Source organism: Limulus polyphemus, unplaced genomic scaffold (assembly GCF_000517525.1).
Source record: "Limulus polyphemus unplaced genomic scaffold, Limulus_polyphemus-2.1.2 Scaffold660, whole genome shotgun sequence".
NCBI lineage: Eukaryota > Metazoa > Arthropoda > Merostomata > Xiphosura > Limulidae > Limulus > Limulus polyphemus.
In genome coordinates, this window is record NW_013666270.1 from 127,338 (window position 1) to 146,204 (window position 18,867).

Genomic DNA, 18,867 nt, shown 5'->3' on the forward strand with positions numbered 1-18,867 from the left:
TCTAGAAAAATTCGCTTTAGTAGAAATAAATGATTAACGATCAGTTGAAGAAACTTACGAATAAACTGATAAACGACCAGCCACACGAGGCAGATGAACACGTACATATACACAGAGTGAACCAGTAGGCATAAAAAGCTAGAGAGACGGATAAACTAGATAAAGAAAGCAAGGAAGGGTAAGTAGGTGGATAACCATATGCAAATAAATAAATGTAGAACGAAATCAGGAAATGCTCTATCTTGGTAAGTTCATTCAACTAAAAACTTCCAGGTCATCATCTATTGACACAAACTAGAAATGAAATCATTCATTCAGTTCCTATGATAGAAGCGAACTTTTATCTACCAAAGAATTTTTTAATATATGTATTTGTAGAATATCCATCAGCTAATGCGAGGGAACACATAATTCAGTCCTTTAGTTTGTTTGTTTGTTTGTTATGGATTTCGCGCAAAGCTACACGAGGACTATCTGCGCTAGCCGTCTCTAATTTAGCAGCGTAAGACTAGAGGGAAGGCAGCTAGTCATCACCACCCACCGCCAACTCTTGGGCTACTCTTTTTACCAACGAATAGTGGGATTGACCGTCACTTTATAACGCCCCCGTGGCTGAAAGAGCGAGCATGTTTGGTGGGATGGGATTCGAACCCGAGACCCGCAGATTGCGAGTCGAGCGCCCTAACCACCTGGCCATGCCGGGCCGGTGTCCTTTTAAACAACGAGTAAAAACAATTATGCTATACTTTTTCCTCGTTAAACGTCTCTTGTGTGTGTTTTACATACGTAAAAATTTTCTTTTGTCTATACTATACAGCGGTTTATGTCTGTCTGTCCGTAACGACAATTTTCCAACTTTCCGACCATTAATCGCTATGGAACTTTCAGAGGTTATTGAGTACACCCCAGAGGATTTATGGAACTATCTACGTTATTCCTTTTTACGTTTATTACGAGTTTGACAAGTATACATATTTCCCCTTTGCTACTGCCTTAGTGCCTACTTCCCGAACTCTGAACGCCATGAAATTCTCAGGAATTCTTGGGTATGGCCCAGGTCTCTAAAATATCCAGAATTACAAGGTTAATAATTTATTCAAAATAATTACACTCGTGTGAAGTAATTGGCCACTATGGGTGAATTTCTAGAACATGTTATGTTTATTTGTTGAATTGTTTTCTTCTTTTGTCATGGGTAGTCTAAAAATGATAACCAAAATAAAAAAACATTTATTGGAAAGCGACCACGAATAGAAGACAGATCCACAGTCACTATCTCTTACTGTTAATGTACCTCGCTTTCTTATTCTACATTCGTTGTCTGACAAATCATTAGAGGAATGTCTCCCTTTTTCATTCAGAATGGATTAGAAGAGCTTGCTGATTCTCCTAAGTCAGTCAAGCAGCTGCGATAATGAAACATCTTGGTTGAAACATCTATGCCATAACATAACGACTTCCTTTTGAAATCGAAATTCATCTAGGATATTCCCATTGAAGCTATTCCCTATGTTTCTTTGAGCTCCTTGAGAGGAATGGTAATTTAGAGAGACCTGCTTAACAACTCTGAGTTGGAGGTTTTTGCTGGATTCTACAGCCAAGGTGTATCAGCTGTCTGTCGTATATCACCTAGAAAGAATGAATTAATGCGACCTAACAGCATTCTTATCTTGAAACTTACATTGCCATGTTTGCTTGCCACTGTCAAGGCAAGTTATCTGAACTACAGGGTGTGGCTCCATATTCCTAACCCTCTCAGATGTTTCTTGTGCCAGTGAGTTGAACATTCAAAACATCCTGTCATGGTACTTTAACACGGGCTCATTGTGATGGCATAGGCCATGAAAACTACGAGTGTCAGTTCGCCCCACACTATGTTAACTGTAATGGCTCCCACCCATCCTACTTTTGATCTTGTCCTAAATGGGTAGAGTAGAAAGAGATACAGCATATATGGACTGTTAACAACATTTCCTATTCTGATGCATGGAAGATGTTGTTCTCTGTTCCACCTCGAATGCATGCTACTGCTCCCCATTCCACTTCCACAGTGGGTATGCAGACAGATCTCTCTACTCTCCCCACAAAGTCTTTTTCTCACCATGTTAAGGGTCTTCTTCCCTCCATGGATTTACGGGTTGACAAATCAACGTCTACTCCTGTATCTCTCCCTCGTGAAGCATCCATTGAATGCTTTGGTTCCAAGGTGCAGGTCCATTATTTGGGCATGCAGTTAATCACTGGATTCTAACTCATCAGAAACGGAACTGCCCCATCGACCAAGGGTATGACCCATGGAGGTCTATAGACCTCTTTCATCTAAACAAAAACATTGTTGTCATAAACAAAAAATCTCTCCACCTGGTTCTCCTACTCCTTATAAATAAAATTAGGCTTTTTGATACAGGTGAACTGTTGGGGTTTCCATTCTAATTTTGATAACATTAAGATATTGACTGATTCCTATCAATCTGTGTGTCTCTACAGTCGATACCACTCGACTCGTCTAACTGGCTCTGCTTCACTATTCTCTCAGAACTTGATCCTGCTGTTGTTACACTTCATTATGTTGATGAATGCATACAGGCAGTTACTGACTGCATTGTCCAGGCAACTGTTTATACTATCTCCTAAACCTCGACACGCTTCCCGATATTCTCGTCCATGGTGGATCCCTGACTGCCAACAGGCACAGAAGGCTCAGAAATGGGCCTGGAATCTCTTCCAAAGATATCACACTCTTCATAACCACATGGCCTTTGAGCGGGCTCGTGCTTACGCCAAGCAAGTCAGATGTCAAAGCCAAAAGGAATCTTGGATTAATTTCACTTCTAGCTATCTCTTTGCCTACCAGTTTCAAGGTCGTTTGGGACAGGATTGAAGAGTCAATGGGAAGTATGCTTCCCGTCCCCTTTCAATCTTGCTTTCCGATGGCCAGAAAATTGCTGATACACAGGGTATTGCTGACACCCTTGAGGAGTGCTTTTTTACACCATTCCAACATTTCTATATTTTCCTCTACCCTCTTGGCGATCAAGTCACAGGCTGGAAGGTCTCCACTTTCTTTTCAGGCAAATAGTCTTTATAACTAAATTAACCAATTATGCTGGTGGTTGCTCTACATCAGTCTAGCAATACATCGATTGGATCTGATGATTTTCATCATGCCATCTGTCTACCGCCTCTCTTGTTCTTCTTCTGGTTGTTTTTACCAGATTTGGTTGGAGGATGATTTTCAGATGCTTGGTGTAAATTGTCATCCTATTCCTAAGCCTGGAAAGGATCCTACGATTCCTTCTAATTATTGTTCTATTGCTTTGACTAACTGTCTATGTAAGGTTTTGGAGAGAATAGTTAATGCTTGTCTTGTTTGGTTCTTTGAATCAAAGAACCTTCTTTCATCCACCCAATGTATTTTTCGTAGCAAGTGCTCCACTGTGTACCATCTTATTCATCTTTAAACCTCAATCAGAGAAGTATTCCTAAAGAGAAAGCATCTTGTATTAACCTCCTTTGATCTTGAGAAGGCTTACGACACTAAATTGATGTCTGGAATTTTACAGAATTTCCAATCCTATGGGTTACATGGCCATTTGCCCATTTTTGTTTGTATTTTTTATTTGACAGGTGTTTCCAATCCTCTGTGTGTTTGACATTGTCCTGATCCTTCACAGAGGAACTTGGAATCCCTCAGGGCTGTGTCTTGAGTGTCCCACTTTTCAGCATTAAGATCAATGATATCACCGAACAGCTTCCTCCTACTGTTGCAAACAGCCTCTATATCGACAACTTTTAGATTTCCTCTTGGTTGTTGTATATCAGGTTTATTGAGCAGTAACTTCAAACTGCCCTCATTTGCTTGTTCAGGTGGGCCACAGCAAATGGTTTCACATTCTCATAATCTAAAACCGTTTGTGTGAATTTTTGTCATCATTGGTTTGCACTCTGATCCGGAGCTTTGCCTGGATAGTGCTGTTATTTCTGAGGTGACTGAGACAAAGTTCTTAGGATTTTTATTGGGCTTTAAACTGACATTTATTCCACACATTAAGTAGCTTTGTGTCAAGTTTATAAGGGCACTGAACATCCTCTGCATCCTTCCTTCACTTCTCGGAGAGCAGAGAAATGTTCCATGTTGAAGATCTCTCGTGACCTCATTCAATCTAAGCTGAAATATAGATCTGTGGTCTGTGATTCAGCCAGGGACACTGCCTTGAAGATGTTGGATCATGTACATCAGGGCTTCGGCTCTGCATGGGAGCTTTCCATACTTCTCCAGTCCAGAGTTTATACACTAAGGTATATGGGGCGCCACTTCAACCCTGATATTTGCAACCTTTCTTGCAATATGCTGTAAACCTCCGATCCTTACCACAGTATCTCACCTGGCATTGTGTCTTCATGCCATGGTGAGCTGTGGTTTTTGGCTATAGATGGTCTGCAATTTCTACATTTAGCCTTTGTATCCACGCACCGTTGACTAAATTGGATCTGACACTGAATGATATTGCCGAGTCTGATGATCAGCCTATTCCACCATGGCTTGTTGTCATTCCCACTTGTGGTCTTTCTTTCTTTAAGTCATCTGAAGAAGCAGGTTACTCCCAATTGGAAGTACCATCTTCTGTTTGCTGAACATCTTTCAAACCATTCTTCTTCTGTTCCATTTTTACTGCTTTTTCAAAAATTGGTGACTCTGTAGGTTCTGCCATGGCTTGTTATGGCTCGGTGGTTGCTCATAGGATTCACTCAACACATTCTGTGTTCACTGGCGATTTGTATGCAATTTCAGTTGCCTTGAATCATGTAGAAGTTAATCAGTACAATAAATGTATTATATATATACTGACTCGCTTACCTCTTTGATAGCCTCGGCATTGCTTAATGTGTGTTCTCCTTCAGTTCATTTAGATATTCAGAAATGACTGGCCAACTTCTTTTTATCATCTATATCTGTTAAGTTTTTCTGGATTCCTAGCCACTTTAATTTGCCTAAACTAGTAAATTTATAAGAATATCATGCAGAATAACAGGGATATATCAAAGCCTCTAAGTGTCATGGATTATCCAGTTATGAAAAATTTTCTTATCGCAGAGGTAGTATTTAATTCAAAGTTCTCTATGGAGATATATATAAGTTCTGCCAGAATAACTGCATTTGTAATTCTAATTACTGGCTTCAAATAGGCTTAAAGTAACACCTCGCAGCGTCAAAAACCATCACTGCTATAGCGTCTTTCAATTACAGAAGAAGTAACCGAAAAAATGTTTTCCAATAGGGACAGTTCGCGAGGATAACTCACAATGGTTGAAAGAATATCTAAAAACAATACCAACTTTCTAAACAACCAGAAATTCTGACAGTTAAAAAAGTAAGCTCACGGGAGAAGTAATAGCAGTAATGGTAATGGTAATTGGTAATGGCAGTGGTTATGACCAATGTACTATACTAAGTTCTTAAAGAAGAAGAGTGAAAATGCATCATAATAGAAGACGTTCTACTTCCACACAAAAAATACGAGACTTAATACTGCACGTTTTGTAAAGAGTGTAATTGAAAAGTTCGAATGAACATTCCTTCCCCATTCTGAATGATGGTCCATGTAAACAACACTTTCGGACACCGATCTGCTTGAAGCAGCAACACGTATTTATATTCGTACTGTCACAACTGACCTTTACCAAAAATGTTGTGATGAAGCTCAGAGAGTGTACGAAGTAATTCCTCGTACTCAGTAAAAGCTGTATTAATAATGAGAAAAGTTGTGTTATTGTCAGTATCCCTTATGTATATTTGTTGGTTTTAATGTGATATAGTTGGTCTATGAAAAACAAAATCAATTGTTTGTGTAGTTTTTCTGAAAACTCCTATTATGTTTTATGACTAGTAGAATATATAGAAATTCGACAACATATATAGAGTTGTGTATTTCACTCAATTCACATTATGTTTTGTGACTAGTAGAATATGTAGAAATTTGACAACATATATAGAGTTGTGTATTTCACTCAATTCACATTATGTTTTGTGACTAGTAGAATATGTAGAAATTTGACAACATGTATATAGTTGTGTAATTCACTCAATTCACATTATGTTTTGTGACTAGTAGAATATGTAGAAATTCGACAACATATATATAGAGTTCTGTATTTCACTCAATTCACATTATGTTTTGTGACTAGAAGAATATGTAAAAATTCTACAATATGTATATAGTTGTGTAATTCACTCAATTCACATTATGTTTTATGACTAGTAGAATATGTAAAAATTCTACAATATATATAGAGTTGTGTATTTCACTCAATTCACATTATTATCTAATCACACAAAACTGAATGTTTGCCTACTAAGATATATTCTTTCTAAAAATTATTTTAAAACTAAAAACCGTTTCCGGCAATGTTGTTTTGAGAGTACTCACCCTACCTTCGAAGGCTTTAATCAGTAATCATTGTTTATGCACTTGTTAATAGCGGAACGACTTTATAATAACCCTCCTTTGCCCGACATGGCCAGGTGGTTAGGGCGCTCGACTCGCAATCTCTGGGTCGTGGGTTCGAATCCCCGTCCCACTAAACATACTCGCCCTTTCAGCCGCGGGGACGTTATAATGTGACGGTCAATCCCACTATTCGTTGGTAAAAGAGTAGCCCAAGAGTGGGCGGTGGGTGGTGATGACTAGCTGCCTTCCCTCTATTCTTACACTGCTAAATTAGGGACGGCTAGCGCAGATAACCCTCGTGTTATTTTGCGCGAAATCCGTAACAAAGAAACAATAAACCTCCTTCAAAGGTTTGAGTTAATCATTCTTTTTGTTTGTTTTTTTTTACTTATCAACATAATCCCCAGAACTCAACAAGACATTGAATTTGTAAAAAAAAAACGTAATGCTAGAAAATTATACATCAAACCTATTCGAAATTTCTGTACAAAAAGTATTTTTTGTTAAATTTTAATAACACGTACACACGAAGATTAACAAGCATCCATAAGAGTAGTTCTTCGTAGCCCCCCCCCCCTCCCACAAATGGCACAGCGGTATGTCTGCGGACTTACAACGCTAGAAACCGGGTTTGGGTACCCGTGGTGGACAGAACACAGATAGCCCATTGTGTAGCTTTGTGCATAATTACAAACAAACAAACAAGTTCTTCGTAGGCCTTACACCTATAAACATATTTCTTGTTTATTTTTTATTGTATTTTGTTTTCTCCTTCTCTTCTTTATATTTATAGCCAGTGGACGAACAGACATCTGTTTTCCCAAATGATATTATTCTACTAGTAAAACGTATTGAAATTCGACAAAATATATAGAGTTGTGGTATTTCAAGCCACGGTATAAAATTTAAAAATATCGAATTCTTAATGGAAAGTTGTTTAAACAATTTCCTTCTAAACAACGTTTTCAATATTTGCAACTTTAGGGACATAAATTTTAACCAATCGAATGACCGTATCCTGGATAGAGCTGACCACGAGGAAAAATTGGCTCAGCTAAGTGTAACCTCGACGGACAGACATCCTAACATAAAAAAACACGAAAAATCAGCATATTTATCTTAATTGAACAAAACAGTCTTACTCTTAACTAACACTCTGGGAGCCAAGATTATTAGATATCTTTACTAAGCCGTTAAACATGCTCCAATTATGTGACTTTTTTGTTCAATACAGTATACATATATTCTTATGTCTATCTGATTTATCCACCGAGATGATTTAAACCCCGCATTTTAGCGTTGTAAGTCCGTAGACTTACTGCTGTCCCACCGGGAGCCAAATATATTGACATATAGAATAACAACTTACTATTATAGTACGGTAACTACGAGGGTCACGTGCTAAAATTTCAAAGATGGTTTAATGCAGCTTTATCTCCGGATTGATAAGGTTATAAGGTTGTTAATCAGACTGACTAGAGCAATCAGGCTGAAGCAGCTGACTTGTTCATTACTATGATAGGTATGACCAATCAAATGAATGTGAGTGGATATTTGAATACTTTATGTGGAGACTGGGAGGAACATAAATAAGGGAAATTTGTAAGATAAAAATAAGTTGAAAAGTAACGTATCTGATAAATTCTGAAGCCTTAAATAAGAACCAGAAATTAAGATAAAAATAAGTTGAAAAGTAACGTATCTGATAAATTCTGAAGCCTTAAATAAGAACCAGAAATTAAGATGAAACGAAATTGATAATATAAAATGTACACTTGTCTCGTTTTTCCTCAATTTTATAAAAATGTAAAGTTAAAATCAAGATTGGAAAATCTGTATACATTGGTGTCAGAAACACTTGCTAGAGAATAGTTGACTTGAAAGTAGCGAAATACTTATAGAAAAAAAGTTAAATGATGGACAATCATTAAAGAAAGCTACATAATCAGTACAAATAAATAATATGGTCGTATTAAGAATATGTCATAAGTAGAGTTGGCATTGAACTGCAATGTGGGTTAATCTACAGGTGAATCAGAAAATAGAATGGCCACATTAGTAAAAGAAGTAAAGGTAATTTTTGTGCACATTGGAACTGGAAGCGGAGTCTTGTCTTCTCAAGTTATTGGAACTAGGGATTAACTAAGTCCAGTATAAGAAAGATAATGCTGCAGATGGTCAAGCACACTAAAGACTCCGGGATAGCAAATGGTTCAAATCATGGTGGTTATAATAACAGAAGGAGGATAAAGAAAACCAAGCTAAACTTAAAACTGAAATATAAAAATTATTATAAAAATTTTACCTTTAGAGAATTTAATGTTGACAATATGGAGTTTTATTTGTGCACTTCTTGTGAACTTTAAGTTCAGGAACTCTACATTTGTGATATATTTGATTTATTTGTGAAAGTGGAGTTCTGATTTATTCTGTAATCAGTCTAATAAATAATATCAGATTTTTAGGTAGATTTAAAGTAAAACTAATATGGTATTTTAAAATTAAATGTTTTTCAAAATTTAACGAAGGTTATCTAAAATAAAGTTTAAATTCACAATGAATTTGGTATTGTTCCGTTGTTGTGAATTTAAACTTTATTTCTGATTACTTTAGATCTGATTATGTTTGGCATATAATAAAAAGCGGCCAGTCAATGTTTTCATCGTATGGTTTAGAATATACACAGCGAGAGCTTGACACCACCTTTTTTGGACATCAGCAGTATTCGAATGTTATCTCAAAGGTTAATTTTAGAAGCTATATCAGCTGTTAGCATTGACGCCTACTATTCTATATTAGTTGTGTTAGTAGTAGTTTCCTAATGAAATGGTGTGAAAATCCTGAAAAAGATTTATATTCTTTTCAGTCTGATAACATAATTTTGCCAGATCACAGAAGTACATTTAATTCAATACTCACATAAAAATGAACCAAATTTAATTTTCATGTGGATCTAGAAAAATTACTAAATATCATAAATTACAGAATTACATTGAATACATTTCTTAAGTGAAAATGAACCAAATGTTTTAATCATTAAAGAATGTGCTTCACAGCAGCCGATTTTATAAGCAAATAGAGAATATTAACAAAAGGGCTACAACGTTGATAACGAAAATCTGTAGTATTGAAACTGTGATTTTTTTCTTCTGTGGAATATATTTATTTTTTAATTTGATATATTATCTCCCTTTAACATATGTTTGTAAAATATAATATTTGTGTACAATGCTTACTTTGTAAAATAATAATAATAAACATCCTTTCTTGGTCGCTTTTTAATAATAATCCCTTCATTGGATAATGTGTCTACTGGTCTTAATCAACATACTGTAAACCCCTATATGTAAAGTTTCGTGCTTTCTTCCGGAAAGCCTGTATCTATCAAACTAATTAATAAATAGAAAGCGATGATAATATTGTTTTATTCATCTTAACTTGGTTTACAAAAATAATTTGTTAACAGTAAATGAAATACTACAACATAAAAGTATTTGTAAGGAAACAAAGCCCTGTTTATTCATATGTAACAAGTTAATTGGTTTACTTACCCTGTACTAGTAATATTCGTATAGACAGTGTTCCAGTGTTTAGGTGACGTGTTTTAATGTATTTACTCTGAGTTGCTTAGCAACTTGTCACTTTAAGTCACTGGGATGCCAGCTCAGCTTCTGAAAGATTATCTACGACATGAATAGTGTAATAATTGTTTATTGGTAAAGTCGAGACTTTTAAAGTCTTACAGGGCTAATAGTTCGTCCTTTAGAGCGGCATTACAATGGTTGTTTAAAATTTTACATTCTATTTTATTTATTGTTTATATAACGTTGTTTTAAAACATCACAGTTAGAATGATAATTTCAATCCAATCAGTTTTTTCTGAACCACTATATCCATTAGATTCATTTACAATAATATTATAATTTTTCTTTCTAACAAGTTTCAAAAAGCGAGATAAAGATAGATATATGTTGTATTATTTAGAGCTAAAGATAGATGATATGTTGTATTATTTAGAGATAAAGATAGATTATATGTTGTATTATTTAGAGCTAAAGATAGATTATATGTTGTATTATTTAGAGATAAAGATAGATTATATGTTGTATTATTTAGAGATAAAGATAGATATATGTCGTACTATTTAGAGCTAAAGATAGATTGCATGTTGTATTATTTAGAGATAAAGATAGATTATATGTTGTATTATTTAGAGATAAAGATAGATATATGTTGTATTATTTAGAGATAAAGATAGATTATATGTTGTATTATTTAACATTTCTTAACATATTCAATACTGTAACAATTCTTCAAATCAAAAATGGTATATGTGTATTGATCAAACATATGACGAAACGTAGAACTAGGGTTTCCACTACTTTTTAGGTAACAAGTAATAAAACAGGCCGGGCGTGGGCGAGTGATTAGTGTGCCGGATTGTAAATCCGAGGGCTCATAGTTCGGGTCTCGTTACCACAATAATATACATGCACTGACTTGGGTATGTCAACCAACTGCATCCGTGGAGAAAAACAAAAGTAAACCCTATTAACTACTATTTCACATGGAAGGCATATTGACTTCGTGAGTCAATGTTTCCGCCTACCGTCAGTTTCAAGCGGTTTTTTTTTTTTAAGTAGTATAACAGTAATCATCGTGATGGTATTTTAGATGGTGAAATTAATTCTACATAACCTCCACATATGTGTTTCTGATACTTCTTTACAAACAAGAAATTCAATGTTTGCAATACAAAATTTATCTTTTACGTATATGTTAAGTGTATCATGATATCTTCTAATAACATAAAAGTTTGTTTCACTCGTTTCAGCTATCTTCGATGAATATTATTACGCATCTCCTCTTTTCTATTGTTACATGAAATTATTCTTAGATCCAAGTAAACGATCCAATTATTAGATCGAACGGAAAGTAAACTCATTGTATGTTTTACCGAATTTCATAGAGTAATAATTTTAAAAGTTAAACTGTATTTCTTGAGCCGCTTAAACTATTATCATTATAATATACCATGATAATTAAAATATTAAAATTTCAAAACTTTAAAACCTATTTATTAAAGTTATTCCTTTAAAAATTCATTTTTCTCTGAACCTAAACACCAAGATGCATTCGTTATTCGACAAAGGAATGTTTTAAGTCAAATCTTTAAAATACGAGGGTTATTATCCCCTTTTTACGTGTACACCTTATTGTTCTTTCTTATCATCCGCATAAACATCGAAACTACATTAAGTTCAACTTTTTTCTATTTTCTTGTGTGTAGGTCACACATAGGTCACGTTTTTTCATGGCAATTTTTACTTTTGTAACCTTTGCTTGTCTCTTTTCTTGGACTTTTCTCTAGATAATACTCTTCATGAGTTCGACAATTAGTTGTCCACCCATTCTTCCTAATACTTTTGAAATATTCTGTTAATACAGTGTTCGTGTTTTAAATGTTTACAGAGAGGCAATTTTGTATTGCGAATGTAGTTTGTGACGTCATGAGTTCCCTACCCTGACAACAAACAGCTGACTGATGATAACTGTTTACTTTTAAGTTTACTTTTTTGTGTTCAGCGTGCAAAAGGAAGTACAAGGCTGATAGGAGACTTTCCAGCGACAGTGAAACCTCGGTCTCCGAATGTGCCAGTCTTTGGTATAAAAATATCGTCCAGTCAAGACTAGTAAGTGAAATCGTAACCTTTTGGTTGGCAACATCGCATAGTTGCTTACGTAAAGTATGCTATTTTGAGGACTTGTTCTTAGAAAGAGTACTTTTAGTGTGCTATGCCAAAACATTTACGAGTTTTTGTGCCTGTTAGAAGGAATATATTATATTCATATATATATATATGTGTGTGTGTGTGTGTGTAGTAACTAAAACTTTACACAGTATGCTTGTTTGTTCGTTTAGATTATATCAATCGTTATTTTAATAGTTTGGGGTAGCATACTCGGATAAATTGGATGAAAGACTTACCTAGAACTGTAAAATCCAGAAATAAACTTTCAAGTATCATTTAACTTAATAGTTCGTTATTTCAGCAGCTGTATATATTCGAATAAAAATGCTCTACATCCTCCTCGCAAACAACTGCACAGACAGGCAGTTAGGCACATTAAGACTACGCAGAGCTGTTATGATACCTTATCTCTTGAAAACACTTTTCTACATCTCGTAATAGTCCATAAACAATTAAACTCAACCAGGAAACGATATAATTATAACGCAATATATAACTCATTATAACTCAATATGTTGACTCTAAGTTTAACTCTCATATTTAACAACTTAATATAAGTTTAATATAATGCCAATGTATAAAAAATGATCAAAATCAAATACTATTTGTGTTCTGTGGAACGCAGAATTATTATAAAACCACTGAAAACGAGGATAATATTGCATATATATATGTATATACAGATATTATACATATATTTAATATAAGCAAAAGTAATATATTTCTTGAATAATAGTTTTACAAATACAAATTCACTTTATTTCTCTATAAGTTTTTTGGCCTGATAACCCTTACACGAAAGCCTTCGCAGCCATAGTCACTCCACATCCACACCTTCCCCCACAGTGGCTCAGTGGTAATTTTGAAGGCTTATAACGCTAAAAATCGAGTTATATTCGTAGTGGGCAAACAAAAGATAGCCTATTGGGTAGCTTTATGCTTAACAATAAAAGAAACATCAGGTGGTTGATAGGTATTGCCATTTTTCTATCGAGCAAAACGTGTGTATCTTATTTATAGTTTAGAGGATTTTTGAACTATTTTTAGCCGAACAGTTGCCAATGCTTGAGAATTTTATCCAGATACGTTTATTTAACCATCATGACTTCCTTCCTGTATGTTTATCATAAAGTGAGCAGTTGGTCTCACTAATGATATTTAAGAAACCTTTCTATACAGTACCAAGTTTGAACATAATTTGTAGTTACTTCGTGTGACATGTAATCTACACAGAGAGTAAACTAGAGTTAATTATGGAGAAATATCTGTCTTCCAAACAATTTGAGCCTGCTTTGCAAATTTGTCCATAAATGTGTATAAAATCCTGTCTAACATTTACAGCTGCGAAGTTATTGCACTCATTTTAATCGTAAGTAAGCTAACTATCTTGGTGAAAATAATTTCGTAAACTTTGAGATCCGTTTATTTAGTTTTTATTCAAACGTATTCAAAGTGTTACTTTATAAAACCTATACCATATCGTGACTACATAATATGCAAAGTATCATAAACACCATCTTAAAATTTGTTTGAGAAAAGTATGGATTTCACAGCTTACCATAGGAGTTACAGTGCTAGAATTAGTTTCACTTGGAGTTTTAAAAGTGGATGCTGGATACTTAATATGATGTGCTACTACAACGGACTACAGACACTTCAGTGCTTTAATATTATGAAATGTTTCTTTCACTAATATTTTTATTGTTTTAAACTATTTACTTAAACTTTCTTAGGCTTACGAAGCTTATTCTGGTATATAAATTTATAGACCACAGTAAATATGCCAGTTTCTATTGTTGGGCTGCTCCCTTTACATTATTCAGTAAAAAGAAGAATGCAAAGTTCAGTTTACGTAATTATAACGAAGATGATTTATTTTTTACACTTTTATAATTTACACGATTTCACGAACTAACGATAGGCCTAACATCACAACAAATGGCACTAAACAGTTATTTATTAATTTTCTAATATGCACAGTACATATTGTATCTATTTTACTTCGTTAAAACACAACCTCGATATTCGCTAAACAGAAGTAACAGATTAACCAGCTAACAAACTTGCTATCTCAGTATTTAATCCACCACTATAACAAACTCATAAATCAATTAATCATCTCTTCTAGTCTCGCTTAACTCGCATTTCGTATCGTTTAATTCATTTTCCAAACTTTCAAGAAAGTTCGTCATAAAGTCACGCTCATCATGGACCTTTAAAACTCCCTCTAACCAAAATCAATACGTCTAAATTAAATATGCATAGCCTACAACATTAATCCCCCTGGATTGTAAATTCCTTGAACAATCGTACTGTCCAAAGAAAACCCTGCTCCTGCACGAAGTCTACTGAAAGTGTGCAGTCTTCCTTTATGTGCATTACTCACTCATGTATTGTGTAGAGAATCTTCCTACAGTGAAAATAACTTCCAAATTTCCTCATGCTGGAAATTTATGGTGAATTGCTGTTTGTATCAGTCCATATTCTTGTTCCATTTCTGGGTTTAATTTCCAAGCTTTCTTTACCTGATCAATCGACATTGGAAATTATTCTAAACTGCTTGATATGCCTCCTATGGTATCTTTCCATTACAACCTGTGAGCTTCCATATTTAGCGACATTGTTGAACTGACCTGTTAAATTACGTAACTTGATGAAGTTGTAGTGTAGCTGGAACAACCCAGGAACGTCTGTTAGTAAATAAAAAAAAAACGTGATACAACTATAAGTAACAAGTGGAGACCAAATGGGTTTTTCTATTCCATATGACATAGTTAATGACGTTTAAGCTTGGAATTCTTGAGCACATGCGCAGAGAGGTGTGATTGGTTTCACCTTGCATTTTCAAATTCAGCTTTCAGCTGTTTTATATTGGCGTTTATATTTCTTTGTACCTTGTTGGTGTCATTTGTAATTCGTTGATGTCATTTTGCTCTTCCCTTTTACTTTGTAGATGTCCATTTGTAATTTTTCGATGTTGTTGTTATAATCTTTCTGTGCCATTTCTATTGCTTTCTCGAGTTTGTCTTCGATGAAAGTGTCTTGTGTTATTAATTCTTCTGTAAATCTCATATCATGTTCTTGTAATTACCCTTTTAACTTCTTGCCTCTTTATTTTGGTCATTTTTCTGTTGTTTCATCATTTCCATCAAATTCTCCATCTCACTTTGAGCCCGGGTTGTCATTTTAAACAGTTTCAATTATATTTTTATCAAAATAATCCGACTCCTGACACAAGCTCTGTAACGTGTTTTATTGTAAGGCGGGTTCTTTTAGATTGTTCGCTAAAATGAAAAATGCAAAGTCAAGTATACACCCACCCCCCCATGCTCTTCAGTGTCTCATCAGTAACTATGAGGGCTTATAACACAAAAAATCGGATTTCGATACCCTTGACGGGCAGAGCCCATTATTTAACTTTGTGCTTAGAAAAAAACAAAACCAGTTTTTTGCTTTTGGTTTCCTTTTGTTTGAGATAATTTTATCCAACGATGTATGATTTGTGTGGCTTTTCCAGGCAGAGATTCTTCTTGATTATGTTACGTGGTGTTGCCAGGAACACGTGGACGGATTTTGACAATTATCTTTGTGTTTGTGGATTTTCATCAGAAGATACCGAACTTTGTTTACCATGGCTGGGGTAGACTTATTGCAGGTCTCTCTCAGGACGGCCCTGGTTCCTCAAATTAATCCATATTGCTTTGTGTTCCAATGCCGTTAAGTGCAAGAGAATGTCCCTCTTTTAAATTCTAAATCCCCTATCTAAACATACTTTCACAGTCTGAATGTATGAATATTTTCCGTCCGCGAGAGCTATTACATACCCTTCCCAAGTCCCAAGAAAGATAAACTTTTCTTGGCATTACACTACATACGAAACGTCAAGCAATGTCAAAAGGTAGTACTGATACAATTCGTTCCACCGCGATTGTATTTCGGCTGTGATGACACGTGATTTACATGTATTCAAAATCGTTTTAATATAACTTAGTGACAGAAATGGACGATTTTGTTTAGGGAAAACTGGAAGAGAAATTAAGACAAAGATCAAAGAACATTATAAAGGATCGTGCTACATCTTTTAAGATTTAAAAACAAACTCACATTCCATAACCAAACACAAAATTAAATTCTACGAAGTGAAACTGATATAAAAGAAAAAAACTTATACGAACATTGAAACTTACTTTGAACAAATATCCCGGAACTCCTTTCTATCTTTACTATTTACAATCCACATAATTCGTCACTATATTTTACATTTTTAAGTGTTCTTGGTTATTTTTAGTAAATAATTTATTAACATCTTTGTTAGATATTTCTAAATCAACAAGTGCACTGCCGGGAATAACCGTTAATCATTGACTATGTTGATCATACATTGTCTGTAGACGATCCGCTCTTATTGGTTAAAAGATCGCAGTTTAACTGCTTAGAAAGTCCATTGTAAATATATTTATGATATTAGACTTAATCAGACAGTGGATGTCTCGTCTCTTAATAAATCAATAATCTTTTCTAATCTCGCCTAATTTGTGTTTTATATCGTTCAAATCGCTAAACTTCAAAGAATGCTTTAATCATCCTCATCGCGCAATGTTAAAACTCCCTCTAGCAAAAAGGATTATGTTTAAATAATGAAAAAACATAGCCTACAACAGTATTACCGCTCACAACCAACAACAGAATAAAAAATAACATTCCTGAAGTTACCTAAATTAAATACTTCATATTTGAGAATACTGTAGCACTATCGCTACATATTAAAGCGAATAACCCTTAGTCATCAAGCTCGTTCTTCCTGGATATACTTAACGTGTATTCTGCCACTAAAAACTTTTTACTTTACTGGTAAGTTTACGGACCTACAACGTTAAAAGCTGGGGTTTGATTCTCCTCGGTAGGCATAGCAGATAAGTCAAATTGGTTTTGCTCTTTAAAAAATCCCCTACAATAAAGCGAAATGTTGTGGTTAATCGATCTTCAGCCTCAGTACAAGCTTGTTAAATTATAAAATTTATGTTTTTAATTGGTATCTTTCACAGCTGAACGTATATGATTGATTATTATAATTTTTGATCATATGGTTTCCGAAAGTGTTTTCTTAGAACATACAACGAACAACAAAATGAGTGCTGTTTTAAGAAACTCTCTGATTGAATGTTTTTATGTAATAATTTCCACCAAAAGAGCTGCTAACAAAGCACTATAACAACTACATTAATAACTTTTTATTAATCATGTTGTCAATGTGTTATAGGACAAAATAGACAGTATCTGAAACAATGCATCCTCTCACTCCAAGCTACATTATTTCTGTTTAAGACTGGATTCGTTAGAAACTAAACTGGCTTTTAAGATACTCACTCGCACACAAATCCATGATAAAGGTAGTGAAAACTAGATGTACTATAAATGAGAAAAACTAATACTTTTAATAAAATTGCTTACCAAATATTTCAAAGAGTAGGAAAAAACTTACAGAGCGCCAGTCAAGTCGATTTTTCCTGTTTTTCAATAGGCGAATGATCAGTTATTACACTAACTTTCCAAGAATTATTCACGTTTCAGCTTTAATTCCTTTTCTTTTTCAATCAAGAGTTTGGCTGAATGTTGTTTGAAGTCAGAGCTACATACGTTGTAGTTTGTTGGCTAAGGAGATGGCAAATACGTATTTGTTGTATTGCTTGCAGACAAAAAGAGCCATGTAAAGTGCCCTTTTTTTAAAGGCTAAAAAAAATAGATTTTTAAAAGAGATTGGTAGTATCGCTCATAAACGTTCTTCTGTTTCTTTAGCTTAAGGTTTTTGACTTTTCTTCTCCTGATTAGATCAGAAACGCAATATATTAAACTATTAAAACATCAGCCCAAGACAAAGATCGCTAACTTCACTTGTTACTTATTATACCTTCTTTGTGCTACTGCCGTATTCAAGAACTACGCACTTCAGTCCTTGTGCGAAGACGCACTTCGTAATAAACAAAACCACGTGACTAAGACAGGAGCCTCAGCTGGCTGGAATCAGCTGGTTCCTTGAAAATAACATTAAATGCTTGTGAAATCCTCTCTCGAGTTTTTATTGTAAATAAGTAAAATCATTCTGTGTACAAGTTTCCAAAATAAGAACACACGATCTCAGTAAAGTATTGGGAAAGCGTAGGGTATTTCACACAACTCTAACGTAATGTAATGTTTATTTTAAGGAGTTTTCACTGAACAATATAGACCCTAAATAGTCTTCTTAGAATTATGTGTTGTAATTCAGTGTTAAAAAATTAAGTGTTTAAGTCGCAAAACAAAAATGTTTACAGATTTGATTCAAGGAGAAGCAGAATAACATTCGAGCATTTTCAACACGTGGAAACAACTAGAAAATCATCTAACACCATCGATGTCGAGCTTATTTGGTAGAAAGTTGGTATAAATCAGGTGCACAAAATTCAAAATTATATTGTTTGTTTTTGAATTTCGCGCAAAGCTACACGAGATAAACGTTAGAATTTGTGGTTCCAAAATCACAATTCCTCACGTCTTTGGTCACTTATCAACAGTATTAACGTATGAAACGACCTCTGCATTAAGGCACTAAGGACAAAATAATGTTACTACATAAAACAACATTTATTATTAATGAAATAAATAATAATTATCAGATATTCCAATTC

At 34.5% G+C, this 18,867-nt stretch overlaps 1 protein-coding gene across 1 annotated transcript in view; it reads right to left on the reverse strand.

Moving 5' to 3' along the window:
- LOC106459783 (ankyrin repeat and SOCS box protein 3-like) overlaps window positions 1–18,147 on the reverse strand; it is a 31,174-nt gene extending 13,027 nt beyond the window's left edge. Inside the window, 1 exon segment of the mRNA XM_013919441.2 lies at window positions 17,685–18,147. The gene's annotated coding sequence lies outside the window, so the exon portion shown is untranslated.
- Window positions 18,148–18,867: the final 720 nt, after the last annotated feature.